Genomic DNA, 12,134 nt, shown 5'->3' with positions numbered 1-12,134 from the left:
ACATGCATATCACCTAAGTAACGTTATACTACAATAATACACGGAAATACCATGCATTAAGCCCAAATCTACTTTGCAATCTTAATCAAACATCTTATAATCACAGATTATTGCAAACTGATTATGAAGAGAGATGACTGCTTCCAACTGGGTGGGGAGGGGAGCCCCTTCTCACTCCCGATCATGAACACCAGCTCCACCACTGACCAGCAATTCGATCTTAACCTCTCTCAGCCTCATTTCCAGTAAGGGAAGACTGAGACACCACCATGCCTGTAAGGTTGTTTGAAGGATTTAATATTGAGTCTATTGATATAAAGCAAGTAGTATTTGAACATGGCAAAAAGACTGAATGACAGACCTATAAAATATTAATAGAGACCTTTCCTGAGTAAGGAAATTATAGAGGATTTTTAAAAAAAATTTTCCCCTTGTGTGTTCTTCAAGTTTTCCGCATTAAGGATAATAATTCTATAAAAATAAAAGGAAAAATAAAATGTTTTGTTATAAAAAAAGTATAATACATTATACAAATCTCAAATTTCACATTATCCTCCATAATAAGTCACTATTTGAATACTGTGGGCCAGATACATTACACAAATTTTCTCCACTTAATCTATGAATGTGTCAACTAGGCATTTATATAAAATATGTACTAATATTAAGCAAAATAAGCCTTTAAATGTAAGAAAACTGAGGATCAGGAAGTCACTTAGCTAAGTACATGACAGAGCCAGGATTCAAACCCCAGCCTGATGTGTATGCACTGCACACTATGTTACATGGGGTTAATTATTAACTTGTCAACAAAGACAAGAATCATCTTACCATTAAGGAACAGAAAGAAAATGCAGATGATCAGGGGCTTTTTTCCTATATAACCCTGTCCTAAAACACCCTATCTCCTTTCCTTACTGCTGTAATAAGTTTCTCTAAAAGAGCGACACTGACGGGTTATCGGCTTTTTAAACATCCCTAGGTTTGGCAAACTTCATGTATCAAGCCATCTCAAACAACTAAAACACAGCTGAAAACAAAGGTAAACAAAGAAGAAAAAAAGAGCTCTAAACAGTAAAAAAAAAAGATGTTCAAATAGCAGTAAGCTAAAGTTCATGTACTTTACCCACAAAGTCTCTCAAAACCTTCATTCGGAACTAATTTATCTTGTTTTTATTCAGAACTATTTTTAGACACAATTAAACCAGGTTGCTGGTTGCTTCATTCCCAAGTCAAAGAAGATTACAGCAGAAATTAGAAATAGGAAGAACTGTTAGAGGCAGATACATTGATAATACACAAAAAGTACGGCCTGCCTAAGAAGTCAAAGTTTAAACATTTATAAGGAAGCGTTAAAACTCATTTAATCTAAATCTATTTTGAGTATATTTAAGCAGCCCTGACTATCTCATTAGGCCTTGAGTGACTAAGAAAAAATATTTAGTATACTATATGCATAAAATGGCAAAACAAGATGTTATGCAGTTTCATCCAGAATGGTTAAAATATAAAAGTATGTGCTTCAAGCATCCAAAAAAAATCACATTATACAATACTTCATTTCCTAATTGAACAGTTATTACAGGCTTGTAAACTATTCAAGCAATACAGATGCATATAAAGAAAAGTGAAATCTCCTCCTACATTCTCCCTTCCCAAACCCACTTCCCACTGCTAACTGTTTTCAGTGTTTTTCAATAAAGTCTTTCTCTTCTGCATAGGCCAAAACAGATATAATCATACCACACACATACACACATGCACAAGAACACATACAAAAACACATACATATGTATTGGAGGGCGGGCAGTAGAACCATATTATGTATAATGTTCTGCAGTTTTATATTTCATGGCTGTTTTCCAGGTCTATTTACATAAATCAAGCTTATTATTTTTACTGGCTGCCTGTACTGTACTCCACTGTATGGATATACCATGATGTATGAGCCTTTCTCCCACTGACAGACAGATAATTTCTAGTGGTTTGATATTATGTAAACAACGCTACAGCGAAGATCTTTCTGCACATATGCAGGGACAGCATTTCTACAGAATAGAGTCATAGATTTGTACTGATGGGCCAGATAAAACACAACCTTTAATTTTGATAAAGAATATCACATTGCCCATCAAAAAAAGTATACCCATTTGTTCTCTTACAAACAATGTGTTAGTACCTTTTACATAACACAGGGCATTATTCATATTTTTTAATTTCAGGGTCTTAGGCACACATGACACTTCATATCTGCACTCTCCAACAAACTTTGCTAGTTGCCTATGCAATATTTCCACATCTTCCTTACTAAGAGAACCCCATATCTTTTCAGCAAGAATGTTTCAAGTAAAAAACTGCTTGCTTCCCAGGCCCCTTTGCAGCTGCTGGTAGCACGTGACATAATTCTAGCTGACGGTTTAAGGAAAAGTTTTTGCTTCCCTTCTGCAGGTGACACTCATTCTGGATTTCCCCCTTTCCTTTTTCTTCTGGCCTGGCTCTTGCACCCAAATATGGAGAAGCAGCAGTTATCTTGCCAATATGAGGACAAAGATTGTGTGTGACTAAGGAGAAAAATGAAAAGATCTGGGTTGCTCAAGGCATTTCTTGCCCACTGTACCTGCCATCCTAGCCACCCTGGACTGTTCCAGCCATTCTGCCTGCTTTTAAATTACTTGCATCTAAACATAATTCTAACAATAGTTGTCTGATTATCAGTGACATTCAAAATCCTTTCATATGTTAATAGCCATTTGTACTTCTTCTTCCATAACTTGTCTGTTATATCTACTAAATGTCCATTTGGTTGTCTCTTGATCTGTAGACACAGAATTTTATAGAACACAACCATATGGGAACTAATTTCTCAGTGTCTCAGTTTTATTAGGCATTAGTAAGTAAGTTTTGGAGAAATAAAAGTATTGGTCTTTTGGTAGTTTCCTGAAAAACTAGACATCTAGTTATCATTCAATCCACCAATCATATTCTGAATATTTACCTCAGAGAAATGAAAACTTATGTCCACACAAAAAAAACTGTATATGAATGCCCATAGCAGCTTTACTTGTGTTGGTCAAAATCTTGAAGAAATCCAAATATCCTTCAATGGGTAAATGGTTAAACAAACTCTGGTACATCCATACTATGGGATACTACTCAGCAATAAAAAGAAACAAATGATTGATATGAAACAGTTTGCATGGATACTGGGAGGGGGTGGGGAGCCAATCCCCAAAAGTAACATAATATATTATTACATTTATATAATATTCTCAAAATGACCATATTATAGAGACAAGAAACAAATTAGTGGTTGCAAGGGGTTAGAGAAGGGCAGGGAAGGTGAAGGGAGTAGGACTGACTATAAAGGGGTAGCTTTGTAAGTGACAGAACAATTCTGTATCTTAATGGTGATGGTGGTTACAAAGATCCTATATATGTGGTAAAGCTGCATAAACTATACACCACACACACACACACACACACACACACACGTGCATATAAAACTGGTGAAATCGGAATAAAGTCTGTGGGTTGCATCAATGTCAGTATTTTGGTTTTGATATTCGACTATCATTCTGTAACGTTTTACCATTGGAGGAAACTGGGTGAAAGGTACACGGGACCTCTCAGTACTGTGTTTTGCAACTTCCTGGGAATCTGTAGTTATTTCAATTTTAGTATACGTGCTGCTGAAGCAAGCACTGTAATTGTTTCAAAACTTTAAAAGTATTTGGTCCTACTTTTGAAAACCCCATAATCAATAAACCCTTTCTCACTTTTCAATGTTCTCCCAGCAGAGTCTGGGTAACCTTTTTCCTTCCTTTCAATTCCACTCCAAGCCCCTCATTTTCAGTCAAGGTTTCACATGACAGTCAGAATGCACGAGGAAGTCACTGCTTCTCCCACCCAATTCTGTACACAGACAACTCCTAGATGCTGAGAATTCAGCCCATGGGACTCCAGGACTATCCAGTACAACCATTCCGAAAGTCTGTCCTTGATACTTTTTATTGCTCACTTTACAGAAAGATAAGGGCTTTCTCACAATTATTTAAAATGTAAAGGAATATTTAAATGTTCTAAAGTAGTAATTTATTAGATTAGCCTAAGTCACATTTTCAAAGTACAGCTTCTATATTGTATCAGATGTTTTCTGGGTAACTGCAGTGATGAAAACAGCAGATGTTCAGGTAATAGTCATTAAAAGCTCTCCATAACTAAGCAACATAATGACCTTTATTAATCACTGCATCTGGTGTCTGCCAAATGGGAGAGAAACAATACTTAAGCAGCCAATTTTTAAAGGGTAACAAGTTATCTGAATGAAGATATTGCAGCACTTCTAAATTACATTTAAATTATATCAAGACAGTGGTACAAACAGTTAATTCCAAGTAGCATTCTAAGCATAATAAGTCACTGTAAACCTAATTGTTCTCTAGAGAATGTTTATAATATTTACTGGGGGCTTCCCTGGTGGCGCAGTGGTTGGGAATCCGCCTGCCAACACAGGGGACATGGGTTCAAGCCCTGGTACGGGAAGATCTCACAAGCCACGGAGCAACTAAGCCCATGTGCCACAACTGCTGAAGCCCGCGCTCTGCAACGAGAAGCCACCGCAGTGAGAAGCCCGCGCACTGCAACGAAGAGTGGTCCCCGCTCGCTGCAACTAAAGAAAGCCTGCGCGCAGCAATGAGGACCCAACGCAGCCAAAAATAAATAAATACATAAATTTATTTTTTAAAAAATCTACTGGGCAGTCTGTTTCAGTAATAAAATAATATAAAGTGAGAATTGAGTCCTCTCAATAATTAGGTAACTGATTAAGTATACCAATTACCTATTACCCATAGGTGTATTCATCACTTTGATGGTAAGCTACAGAGAAACAAATACCAGACAAGCTCACAAACCACTGCATTCTTCAGAACTCACTTTTCTCCAAAATGATAAATGAACTGTGGTCCTTGTCCTCAAGAAGCTCACAGTGTAATGAAGCCACAACACTTTGAAAAGTAACCAGAAGTACCATGTTATAGGGTAACAAGTAGTGATATATGCAGAGGGAGACTCTAAATCATTCCCAAGTAGAACCTGGGGCCTCTGTCCTACAGTTCCCAACTATCCCCCAGGCCCCCTCCAAAAAACCCAAGACCACAACACAGGATAATAAATCAAAGTCTCAAAGATGTCTGAGTTATCTCCAGTTATAATGCAAGACCATTTATGTATGAATTTTATTCACATTACTGGCTTTACAATATCCACTCTTTTCTCCATCAACATAATACAAGGCAACTTGCACAACGTAAATGCAATATATGCAATCCAAAATGCAGCTATCCATAGATAATTATGGATTTGCCACTGATGTTATATATTAAGCAACTTGTAGTAACAAATGGGAATTCTGTACGACCTTGGACCACAAGCACACACCATTCTATGGTAAGAGGTTTAGAGTTTTTACACTTTTTTCCTCATATGGAGAAAATAACCTGTTTAAAGTGAAAAACTACCTAATTGTACCTAAATGTCATTATTATAGAAACATAAAAACTAAGTTTTGCTTTTTATAATACATGGTACTTTTTTTCCTTTTGAGTGACTTTTTTTCCCATTGTTACATTCATGTGATAAGCATTTGCATATAATCAGGAAAAACACAGAAAGAAGCAACAAACAGCAGACCAAAGAATATGGGAGATAACCCAAAGAAATGAGTAAACCAAGATAAAATCAGCATCCTTTTAGAAAACGTCATCCAGAAAATCACCAAATTCGTCACCAAATGGTGCTTTACACGGCACCACCATGCTGCAGGGTAGTGACTACCATGGTGAGAACCACTGTCCAGACCCCTCCCCACTGAGACAAGTACAGCCCAGTAGCAGAGCCTTAAGAGATGGAGCACATTTCTGATGCTGACATCACAGATGGTGGAATGGGTTTTGAAGTCCCTTCACTTCAGAGATGACTTGAATAACTGTGTTTTGATATTAAAAGAAATACTGATTGCATTTCAAAAACAGAAGATTCTTTTACTCAACCTGAACATATCCTGAGCATTTACTAAATGCACGGATAATACTGCTACACGTTCTGGGAGAGCTTATATACCATTTGAAGAGATGAAACCACCACCATTAAATATTTTTAACAACAAAGGCAGTGATTAACTGAAAAATGGAACAAAGGGCTAGAATTGGATGGCAGTGAAAATGAGTTGAGAAGGGCAGGCTGGAATTCCCAAAATGCCTGACAAAGGAAACTGTGCTTCACCCTGAAAGCAGTGAGCAGCACTCCCAATGAATTTTTAAGCCAGAGTGCATGACAGAGACATTACTCTAAATTGCGGCTAAATATAAAAACTCAAATACAAAAACTTATCCAAGCAGGTTGGTATATATAAATTTTTTCTCAAAAGGGCTATAAAACATACATAAAAGACAAAAAGATAATCACTACACATTAATAAGTTATGAAGCGTAACAAATCTGAACACGATGAACATTTGTTTATTTGACAAACACATACTACGTGCCTGCTGCTGTTCTAAGCACTTTACAAATGTTGACTCACTTAATCCACATTAACAACCACAGGAGAACTTCTGTCCAAGTCTACATATGAGGAGACTGAGGCACAGGAAAATGAACTAACTTGCCCAAGGTCACATGGCTATTGAGGAAATGAACCCAGCAGCCTGGCTCTACAATCTCTCCAGCGCTGTCTAACAGGACTTTCTGTGATGTGGCTGTCGAGCACTCAGGATGCGGCTAGCGTGACTGAGGTACCGAATGTCTTATTTTACTTAATTTTAATTATTTAAGTTTAAAGAACCACATATTAGTGGCTAGTGTAGCACATTGGACGGAGTTCAGACTCTGCGCTTCATTACAGCAGAGCACTGCATTACTGACAAGCAAGAGAGGAATGCTAGTCAGGGAGTCCACTGCATTCAATTTTTAAAGTTTAAACAATTCAAAGAAAACCTTTCCAATAATTTAGTTTCAAGCAACAAGTGATTGCAAAATTCACTCTTTACTTTTTAAATTCTTCGCCAAAGTTAAGACAAAGATACACTGGGTCTATGAGCTAAATAAAATGGACCCATTTTTCTTTAAAATAATATTTAAAACAAGGTTATTAAGATCTGTACATACAAGTATATTTCCCTAAAACAAAGTTTTGATAAAACTTTTCTCAATTAACTTTGCCCACAAGACACGTACAACTTTGACGTCCAATATTACAGAGCTAAATGTAAAGAATAAATTCACTGCTTAAAGTTTTCCAAGTACAAATGAACCAACACTACAATAAATATTAATAAACATCAGTATATTGAATCTGACCATTGTCCACAGAACCCTGTACACTGTCTCAGACATAAACACCTACAAACAAGCTATCAGCCATCTAAGTGATCAGGACTGCAGCATCAACAATAATAACAATAATAAAGATAACAAAACCAACAAAAATATTAACAGCAGCTTACATTTAGCCCTTACTAGGTGCCAGCCTGTGCAGGGTCCTTCCTATGCCTTATCTCAATCCTCACAACACTCCTGTGAAGTACATACTATTATTATCCCTACTTTTCAGATAAAGAATCTGTTGCACAGGGAGGTTAAGTAACTTCCAAAGGTCACAAAGCTAATAAGTAAGTGAGTAGCAAATCCAGGGCTGAGACCCAATCAGCCTGACTGGGTATCCATGTTCTCAATCAGGCTCCCCGTGCTGCAGCTACTCACAGAGCAGTAAATTGTGGGAAATCTCTAAAAGCTCTTCATAATTAAGCCAATTACACAACCCAATTTACTCTGTGTATGTGTTTGTTCAGAAAGAGTAGATATAGGCAGGCAGGCATTATGAATTTGATGTTTTAATCTAAGAGGCTACCACGGAAAAACAAAAATGGCTTTAAGAAAACCAGTAGAGTATGAATGTCAGGGCTATATGAGGTCTTAGGGAACAAGTCATCATATAATAGATGGAAAACCCTGTGACACAAAGACACTCACTGACCTGCCCAAAGTTGCATGGTGGTATGACCAGATCACAGGTTTTCTGGCTCCCAAATCATCAATGTCCTACCCACCATATTATTGTAATGGCCACATGTCTGTTTTAACTTGGGATATAGGCTACTCCTCATTAAGACTGCCCAACCCCAGCACCGAACAAAGTACACTGTAATGGTGTTTGAGGTGCCTTTAAAAGACACTTTTTTTTTAACCACATTGGATACCATACTACTGAGGATTGCTTTGACCGTGAGTAATAAACCAAGAAGTCTAGCAGTAAGTCAAACAACTAAATAAAGTACACTAGATGCTACGACTTCAGTTTCTCAAGCTTAAACAGTCAACATGAAGCAAAATATGGGTATAGTTTAAACATAAGCTGAACGCCATTTTCTATCAAACCATTACAAAATATCTTAAAGGGGAATCACACATTTCTCTGTCCATTGTTAGGTTATTAGCTATAATATTTCACTTATCTAACGATCAGTTTATGACAATCTCAACTATCTAAAACACAGCTAAAAAACAGAATGGAAACAAAAATGTTCAGTAAGCCAAAACATTATTTCAATTAACATTTACTGGCTAATTTAATAAATATAATCATAAGGTACAGTAGAATTTTAAACGTGTAGTAATAGAGGCAAAAGCAAAATACTAAGAGAATAAAAAGAAAGGAATGGTTAATTCTGACCTAAAAGGGCAAGAGGAGAAAAGGATCAGGGAATGCTTTTTGGTGGGGGTGGCATTTGAGCCTTGGAGGCTGATCTGTAAGGACTATAGTTACTGGAGAAGGAAGGGAAGGACTTGCCGTCCTGATGGAGCAGCACATCTGGGAAACAGCAAGCATTCTGGTGTCGCTGGCATAGAGGGTGCATGGGGAGATCTAGTTAGTGATCATCACAGCTAGAAATATAGGTGAAGTCCCAATTCCAGGTTTTATGGCAAATTATTTCACAAAATGATCTCAGACAGCAATGGAAGGATGGAATAGAGAGTTAAAGGACCACATACCACTGACCAGTCTTCTCATCTTCTCCCACTATCACCTTAAGAATATTTCCAAACTTCTTCACATGTTTGGCACCTGAGCTCTCCTCCACTATTTATTTTGCTTGAGATGCTTATACACTCTCTTCTTTTCCCCCTAGCTTTTATGCATCCTTTGATACTTAGCTCAAATGAGGGCATCTGTCACTTCACCAAAGAGTTTAATCCCTTCACTCTCCTAATTACCAAATCAGGGCCAGTTCCCCCTTTGGGTTCCCACGACACCTTGTCTACTACAACACCTCTCATACTATTGTAATCATTGACTTTTGTCTCTTACCACCCCCATATGAGTTCCTTAAGGATACATCTCTGTACCCTTTCATCTAAGATGCAGTAAGTGTTCAATGCATGTTTATCAAATAAAATAAATGAGGAGGCTATTTTAATAATCTAGAGGAGAGGTGCTAAGGCATGAAAGTGGGAATGAAAAGGTTAGGACAGATGCCAAAGCTCATATGTTTTACTAACAGGACAGACTTTCAGGGCTTCATTCTAAATCTACTCTTATTTTTAAAATAATTTTGATAAACATGGTCATCAGGTTTTGTAACCTACAAAAAAATTGTTTCAATAAAGAACCTGAATCATTAAGAAACGATTAATTTATATTTAGCATACTTCTATTTAGCCAGATAGAAAAACATGTCATATTTTCAAAACATTTTTGTCCAAATAAACACGAGGCCTTTAAAGGAGAAAACCAGGCTTCTTACTAATACAAAGTTACGATGATTACATTTGTGCCTTATGTACATCTGAATAGACGGTAGGGTTTTACCTCTGGTCTACTCAGTGAGGTGGTTCCTTCCCAATCTAGTCAAACTTGGCCCTGGAGATGCAGGCTAACCAGGTCATTCAAGACGAAAACTGTTACAGTTTATTTTTCCATTTAGCACAGAATCACTTATCCCATTCCTTTCCCTAGTCCACAAGACTAAGTTGCTTTAACTCTGCACATGATGACCTCATGGCAAAACAAACAACTCACTATACTGCCCTGACTATACAAACACCTCTTAGACTAGACTGTATTAACAAATGTATATTCTTCCATTCATTCCTTTACTCAGTAAATAGCTGGGATCTACTATATCCCAGGTATGGGCAGAGATCATATTTTATTTTGTATCCCCAGTGATTAGCAAAGTGTCTTCCAAATAGTGGACACCTGATAAAGGTGAACAAATGAGAATGATGAATGAACAAATGAATGAATACATATACATGCATATTTGACCCTCCATCCCATAACTTTTCCAAAGACCAGTTATCCTTTGCCTAGTCTTCCAAGGCTGTACTACAAAATATCTCTTCCTATCCACTTCAACTACTCACAAACATCAATCACTTCCAGCAGTTACCACAACATCAGCAGAATAGAGTGTGGATCCGCAAAAATTATCCTTCAAATAATGTTACTAGTTCTCTCCCTTTCTTATAGTGCTAACTGTTGCAAAATTCTAAGTTCTTTAAAGAGTATTAGCATGAACTCTTAGCACTGTATTTCACTAAGTTCTGGAAGGCTGGGATACTTGATTAATGTTTCTACTAAGTGACAAAGCAATGATTTGGCAAATATTTTGAAAATTTTGGAGAAAATATTCATGAGTATTCCATAATTTCTCTCTTTCCCCAAAATAATTCTTAGTCATACCCTTGCATCTTACTTAAAATATATTAAGTTTGTTTACTATCTCATACCAAGAAAACTGATGAAAACTTCTCAAATCATTTATCATAATTATTTCATCCTCAATTTTGATACTTCCCCTCACAAATCAATTTTTCCATACTATTTATTAATACTAATGTGAATACAATACTTTGAAATGTTGCCCTCTCTGCAGCCATCCAAATTCATACTATATTTTAAATAATTGAGTTAAAAACTCTCTTCCTATGGGCCATTGTTTTATACTTGTCTGTAGGACTTTACCTTTCTCAAGCAGTTTATCGATGTTAAAAATTGGTAAAATATAACATTATTTTGCAAGAAGACAAAACTAACAGTAAATATGTTTTTGCTAAATGATTAAAAACACCATGAGAATGGGTTTGAAAAAAACAAGCTTCTAAGAAAAATGTCTATGTATAAGCTGCCTCTGTTTTCCCTGGTCATGGAAAATTCTGTCTGAAATATAGGCGAAAAAACCTAAGAGCAAAAACCATTCTACTACGTTAGTTAGTATCTTTTAGTACTATTTTTCCTATATTCATAAGGCATTTCCTGTCAATATGATTACATTATTTACTTGTGTGTGTGTGTGTAAGCATTATGAAAGGCAAGAAGAATATTATTATTCTTTCCCCAGGTATATTCCAAGTAACTATGATTATGACTGAAAACATACAAACTAGAAGAAACATTCCAATAAAAAAAAAATTCTGACTGTCTGTAAAGGTCAAACTGTATGAATCTGACATTTTCAAACAGATTGGGATTAAATTAACTGATTTATATTCTCTTGAAATAGTAAAAGCGAAAAGCTTTTTTAAAAATGCCTAATTGTTAGAATCCTGCTATTCAGAGATAGAAACCATCTTTTGCTTCAGAAGAAAGTGAAGGAGAAAACAGGAGGTAAATAATTGTAAAATATCCTAAATAAGACTAACACATTTTCAAAGGTAAATGACAATAGTTTCTTTGCTTTGTGAGATGCATTTTTGTCCATTTAAATACCATGTTCTTCCATAAAATCAGAACAGACAAGAAGATTTCTAAGGTTTCTTTCAGCTGTAATGTTCCGTATACATGTTACAATATTATTTAATACCATTACCCTAAATCATTTTACATAGGACTTGAGGAATCTCATAAGCTTCACCTTAAACACAGATCATATCAAGTTTTTTAAAAAATCCAAAGTACTCTATATTTTATATCATCTGAGGTATGCTTACGCTAATCATATAAAGACAGAATGCTATATCTTTCATATGAAAAAGCTGGTATATAAATTTATCAACTGACTGATTTTAAACCCTAGATTAAATTAGTGAAATTGCCAGTATTATAAACTTAGCTGATGGCCTACATTCCTTAAA

The 12,134-nt window shown here is 36.2% G+C and overlaps 1 protein-coding gene across 2 annotated transcripts in view; it reads right to left on the bottom strand.

Annotated features, from left to right (window-relative positions):
* The window catches only part of USP6NL (USP6 N-terminal like), a 143,347-nt gene that overhangs the window by 92,858 nt on the left and 38,355 nt on the right, over window positions 1-12,134 (bottom strand). The window lies entirely within an intron of this gene.

The sequence above is a fragment of the Globicephala melas genome, chromosome 2 (assembly GCF_963455315.2).
Source record: "Globicephala melas chromosome 2, mGloMel1.2, whole genome shotgun sequence".
NCBI lineage: Eukaryota > Metazoa > Chordata > Mammalia > Artiodactyla > Delphinidae > Globicephala > Globicephala melas.
Note: the sequence above shows the minus strand (reverse complement) of the source record. Positions and strands in the feature narration are given on the sequence as shown.